The 6,507-nt window shown below is 36.6% G+C and overlaps 1 pseudogene; it reads left to right on the top strand.

Moving 5' to 3' along the window:
- Positions 1–896: 896 nt before the first annotated feature.
- LOC105867188 (dnaJ homolog subfamily C member 8 pseudogene) lies at positions 897–1,667 on the top strand (annotated as a pseudogene).
- Positions 1,668–6,507: the final 4,840 nt, after the last annotated feature.

Here is a 6,507-nt window from a genome sequence, read left to right as displayed (position 1 = left end):
GCGATACAGATGATGCTCCTATAAGCCAAGAAATCCCAAAGATTGCCAGCAAACCACCAGAAACCAGGGGAGAGGCATGGAACAGATTCTTGCACAGCACCTTGAGAGGTGGTATGACCCTGTCAACACCCTGATATTGAACTTCTAGCCTCCAGAACTATAAGCCAAGAAATTTCTATTATTTAGGATAACTGGTTCACAGTACTTTGTTATAGCAGTAAACTAAAACACAGGGAGAAGGTATTAGGGGTCTCAATTTCTTACCACCCAAAATAGTCTTGATTTCTTTATACAAATTACCAGAGTCTCTTCCCTGGCTCCCTGGTCTGCTAAGCAATTAAAATAAAAGGCCTTGTCAAACACTTTCCCCAGGTCAATGGCTATGGACTAGCCATGCGTATAAGTTACTTCCTTTATTTAAAAAAAAAAAAAAAGTAATCCTACTCCAGGGTAACTAAAGACTTCCTATATACAAAGAAATAATGTTATAAATTTTCTCAATTTTTACAGCAACAAATAAATATCACTTCATATATACTATCAATTTGGGTTATATGCATTATAAATTTGCTTTATTTAACTATAGATTCTTTGCTCCTGGAAACCCTGGAGGAATAAATGTTACATATGCATTTAATTATACCCTGTTTGAATGCTTCTTTTGACAAATCAGAATTTCTCCGAGCAAATTATTTCTTGTTTCAGAACTTGCTTATGGTATGCATATATGGATATCTGAAATACATCTCTACTAAACAAGAAAGAATATAAATGAATTAAGGATTTGACTCAAGAAGTTAGAAAAGATAACAAAGTAAGCCAAGACAAAGTTAAAGAAAGAAAGTAATAAAAATAAAAGCATGAATTAATACATTATAAAAGAGATGTATGGGGAAATGGCGGCTTCAGGAGAAAGTGGGACTTCGGGTGGCAAAGGCAGCACAGAGATGAATTCATGACCTTCCTTCTACAGTGAGGTGAAACAAATAGGGAAGAGAGACTCAGCTCTAACATCCAAAAATCAAATCGAGAGACTGGCCCGTCCTGGTTCCTCTTACTTCAAGTTCAACCCATTGGAGGTTCTTCAGATAGATCCTGAAGTCACAGATGAAGAAATAAAAAAGAGATTTCGGCAGTTATCCATATTGGCGCATCCTGACAAAAATCAAGATGATGCTGACAGAGCACAAAAGGCTTTTGAAGCTGTGGACAAAGCTTACAAGTTGCTGCTCGATCTGGAGCAAAAGAAGAGGGCCCTGGATGTAATTCAGGCAGGAAAAGAATACGTGGAACACACTGTGAACGACCAAAAAAAAAAAAACAATGAAAGAAGGAAGGAAAACCTACAATTGTAGAGGAGGATGGTCCTGAGTCGTTTAAATAAGCAGCATATAAACAGACCATGAAACTCTTTGCTGACCTGGAAAGTAAAGGGAAAGAGAAAGAAGCCAAAGAAAAGGCATGAAAGGAAATGACAAAGGGAAGAAGAGATTGAAGCTCAAGAAAAACCCAAACGAGAAAGAGCGTGGCAGAAAAACTTTGAGGAAAGTCGAGATGGTTGTGTGGACAGCTGGCGAAACTTTCAAGCAAATACAAAGGGGAAGAAAGAGAAGAAAACTCGGAGCTCCCTGAGACCACCGAAAGTAAAAACGGAGCAGCGTGAGTGACCATCAAGGGTCACAGCCACAGAACCTTCCTCCAGACGTCTCCCTTCCTGCTTTGAAGGACTCATGCTTTCCTCCAACTTCCACCCCACCATAGAGTAGTATTTGCTTTCCAGCCCATTTTGTTTTCAATACAATTTAATATTGATCAGAGTAATTCTTTTGTACATTGAAATGAGGGGCTTGGTTAACAAAAAAAAAAACCTTCCCCTACCCCTGCCCCTAGAACAACCAGATTGGAATCTGCCACCATGGCTGCTGCCTTCTCTTCCCACAGCCAGTAACTTAATGTTTTGTGCTTCACTGAATTGTGAGGGTTAGAAACCTCGTGTATAGTTTGTGGAAATCATCCAATTAAACGTATTGCTTAAAATGGTGTTGCCTTGACTTCAAAGACAAGCCTGAGCCACCTCAGGGAGCCCCTTCAATTCAGCTGCTTGCTTCTGGGTGTGCCATTCCTGAAAGCCCCAGATCAGGCAGGGAAGGCAGCGTGGGCGCCCAGAGCAATCGCTTGATGCCCTGGTGCCCCGTGGTGTTTGGCATGTGCCCTTCCATCTGACTGACCAATCAGCGTGGCTTGAGGCCCCAAGCCACCTAAACCTGTCCACTTTCCAAAGAACTAGCCATCCTCCATTTAATATCACATTATCCTAGTCTGTCTGCATTCGTTAGTGGTAATGTTCTTTTTATGTATAATAAATGTTTATACCCCCAAAAAAGAGATGTAGTACACATGATAAATACATGCAGGACCTATTATTTTCTTTAAGAAAAAAATAAAGTCATATTCAGCCAAAAATTCTTAAAAGAGAGAAAGAGGAAAGAAAGAATACATAGAAATGGAAATGGGTAATGCACCACAGATACAGAAGAAATCAAACACTTGCAAGTCTTAATTCTGTCTCTAGCTCTCTAAGTAACTTTGAAAACATGAATAAAATGTCTACTCTTCTGAGAAAATTGAAATTACCAAAATTGATGTCATACACATAGAAATCTTATCCTCACAGACCCATATCCTTAAAATAAATTAAAATTTTTTGTCCAACAAGCTCTTCCTGGAAAAACATGTCAGTCCTGAAGCTTTCCAGGGTAAATTCTTTCACATCTTCAAGGTTTGAATTCCAGTAGTACATGTATCTTTCCATTAGAGAAAGTAAGAGCATTGTTACATGATCTTTTTAAAAGCAAAAAAATAAGACTTCCAATTCTACCCATAATGGAGTAATAGAGAACAAAGTTACCCTCCCGCCTAAATGAAAACAACAACAACAAAAAGGAAGAAACAGAATATATGAAACAATGGTTTTTAAGGGACATCAGGCAATGAAGGACAGTGATTCCTAAAAGCCATAAAATAAATAAAATGAGCTCTATGATTGTCTAGGTTACCACCTAGGGAAAGTTTCCAGGCTCCGGCACAGAAAGGGGTGACCCTGGTGAAGCCCAATGGACTCCCTGAATTGAGGAGATGATGCTGAGAGCCCAGAGAGAGCAAGACAGTTAGATCTAGCCTGAGCAAGTAGCGTATTTGAGGAGTATGGACAGAAATTCAGTTTTTACACGTAGGTATCCAATATTCCACACAATGTCTTTAAAAAGTTATTTTTTCTCCTCTGAATCATCTTTGTACTTTTGTTGCAGACAATTGTTCACATATTTATGGATTTCTATTCTATTCCTTTGATGCATCTATCTTTACATTAATACCATAATAGTCTTTATTACTATCATGTTATAATAACTCTCAAATCAGGTAATGTCCCTCTATCTTTGTTCTTTATCAACATTGCTCTGCCTATCAGGTCCCTTGCACTGCCACAAGAATTTAAGAATCAGGATGTATATTTCTACAGAAATTTATGCTGTAATTTTGGGGGGATTTTGGAAAGAACTGACATCTTTAGAAAATTGACACATTTATTTATTTGGGTCTTTTAAAATTTTTCTCAGGAACATGTTCAATGTACACACATTGCATATCTTTTATTAGATTTATCCCTATGTATTCAACATTTTGATGCTAAGCCGCTTTATATTTCAATTTTGGATTGTCCATTCCTAGTTTTCAGAAATATGATTAATTTTCACATATTGATCTTTACAATGCAATTTTCCTAAACTTATTTATTAGTTCTAATAACCTTTTTATCAATTTCATCAGACTTTCTACATAACTGATTATGTCATTTGCAAATAAAGACAGTTTTGCTTCTTCCTTTACAATCTGAGTGCTATCTTTTTTCTTGCCTTTGGTAGACCTCCAGTATAATGTTGAATAGAAGTAATGAAAGCAGACATATGTCTTTCCGTAATCTTAAAGAGACACTGAGTCTTTCACTATCAAGAATGTTAGCTATAGGTTTTTCATAGATGTCCTTCTCATGTTGAGGAATTTCCTTTTTTATTCCTAGTTTGTTGAAAGTTCATACCAGGAATGGATGTTGGATTTTGTTAAATGTTTTTTCTGCACCTAATGAGGTGATCAAATGATTGGTCCTTGCTGGGAAAGGCAATGCCCTGTGTGCAATCTTTTAATCCTTATTTGACTGCAAAAGAATGGGCCTTGGGCCTGGAACACTTTCTTGGCAAGATATGAAGAGCCCTCACAGTCTATGTTGAACTTGTTGCCTTGTGTGGGAATACATCTGTTTCAGACTCAAGGTGTGTTATTTTGTTCTGCTTTGTGCATCATATGGCACTTGGCCAATCCCACTGCTATCTCTGCCCTCTTCAGGCAGGGGATGTGGTCCTTCTGCTGAAGCATGAAAGGGGCATGTGCAGGCCAATTGCCCTGCATCAGCTTCCAAGAGGGACCCTTTTGCCATCGGGATTGGTGCCAACTACTGAAACTGATCTTGCTGTCTCTTCTCAATGTGAATCAAGCATCATTCCATTCAGTGCTTGACTGCATTGTATTTTCCTCGGTGACTTCAATAGCAAGATGCAGTGGGCAGAAGTGCACAGACTTCTACTCCTGATAATATGTAGCAGAGACTAGTTGCTCAACATACTTTCATTATTTTGCTAATATGGTGAATTACATTGGTTGATTGGATAAACCCCTTGTGTGTGTTGATAGATCTTATTTGCTAAAATTTTGTCAGGATTTTTTGCATCTATGTTCATGAGGAATATTGATCTGTGGTTTTCTTTTCTTACAATGTCTTTGCCTGGGTTTTAATATAAGAGTAATCTGGCCACAAAGAATAAGTTGTGAAGCATTATATCCTCTTAAATTTTTTGGAAGAATAGTTGTAGAATTGTTATCATTTCTTCTTTAAATGGTAGAATTCACCAGTGAAGGCACCAGGTGTGAAAGTTTTCTTTTTAAGTTTTTAACTACAAATTTAATTCATGGAATAGACATAGTTCTATTCAGGTTATATATTTCATTGTGAATGTGCTTTGGTAATTGTATCTTTAAAGAAATTTGACCATTTCATCTAAGTTGTCAAATTTATTGCAATATAGTCATTCACAATATTCTCTTGTTATCTTTTTTTTTTTTTTTTTTTTGAGGCAGAGTCTCACTCTTACCTGGGCTAGAGTGCCATGGCATCAGCCTAGCTCACAGCAACCTCAAACTCCTGGGCTCGAGCAATCCTTCTGCCTCAACCTCCTGAGTAGCTGGGACTACAGGCATGTGCCACCATGCCTGGCTAATTTTTTCTATATATTTTTAGTTGGCCAATTAATTTCTTTCTATTTTTAGTAGAGATGGGGTATCGCTCTTGCTCAGGTTAGTTTCAAACTCCTGACCTCAAGCAATCCTCCCACTTCAGCTTCCCAGAGTGCTAGGATTACAGGCATGAGCCACCATGCCTGGCCCTCTTGTTATCTTTTTAATGTCTATAGGACCTGTAGTAATGTCACCTCTATCATTTCCCTCTTTTCTAATCAGTCTGGCTAGAGGAATATCAACTTATCGATACCTTCAGAGAACCAACTTGGTTTCTGTGATTTTTTTCAGTTGTTTCATTTAGTTCCCTTCTGACTTTTATCATTTCCATTCTTCTGGTTCTTTTCGATTAAATATACATTTCTTTTTCTAGTTTTTTAAGGTGAAAGCAGAAGTAATTGATTTGAGTTCTTTCTTCTTTTCTACTAATTGCTAAAAATTTCTCCCTAAGTACTGTTTTAGTGGCATGCCACAAATATTGGTATGTTAGGTTTTCATTTTCATTCAAGTCAAAATATTTTCTAATTTCCTTTTTAATTTCTATTTTGACTCATAAATTATTTAGAAGTGTACTATTTACTTTCCAAATATTTGGGGATTTTCTGATTTGCTCAAAAAATATACTTTGTATGACTTGAATTCTCTTAAATATATTGAGACTTATTTTATATTCCAGAATTGGTTTATGTTGGTAAATGTCTCATGTGGACTTGAAAAAAGAAATATGTATTCTGCTATTGTTGGGTAAAATGTTCTATTGATGTCAATTAGGTCAAGTTGGTTGATAGTATTATTCAAGTCTTCTACATCCTTAAAGATTTTCTGTCTACTTGTTCAACCAATTATTGAAAGGGATATTAAAATCTCTAATTGATTTATCCTTGCTGATCATTCATATTTTCTACATTTTCTAAAAATCTGTGTTATTAGGTACATAAACACTTATGATTTTTTGTGTCTTCTTGATGAGTTGACCTTTTCATCATTATGCAATGGCCTACTCTATCCCTGGTTATCTACTTTGCTCTGGAATCTACTTTGGCAGATATTATTATAGCCACTTCTGCTTTTTATTCATTAATGTTAGCAGAGTATATCTTTTTACATCCTATTACTTTAAACACAATTGTGATTTTATATTTAAAGTGTGTTTCTTATAAA

The sequence above is a fragment of the Microcebus murinus genome, chromosome 13 (assembly GCF_040939455.1).
Source record: "Microcebus murinus isolate Inina chromosome 13, M.murinus_Inina_mat1.0, whole genome shotgun sequence".
NCBI lineage: Eukaryota > Metazoa > Chordata > Mammalia > Primates > Cheirogaleidae > Microcebus > Microcebus murinus.
The sequence above is the reverse complement of the archived record's forward strand: the minus strand, read 5'-3'. Positions and strand labels throughout refer to the sequence as shown.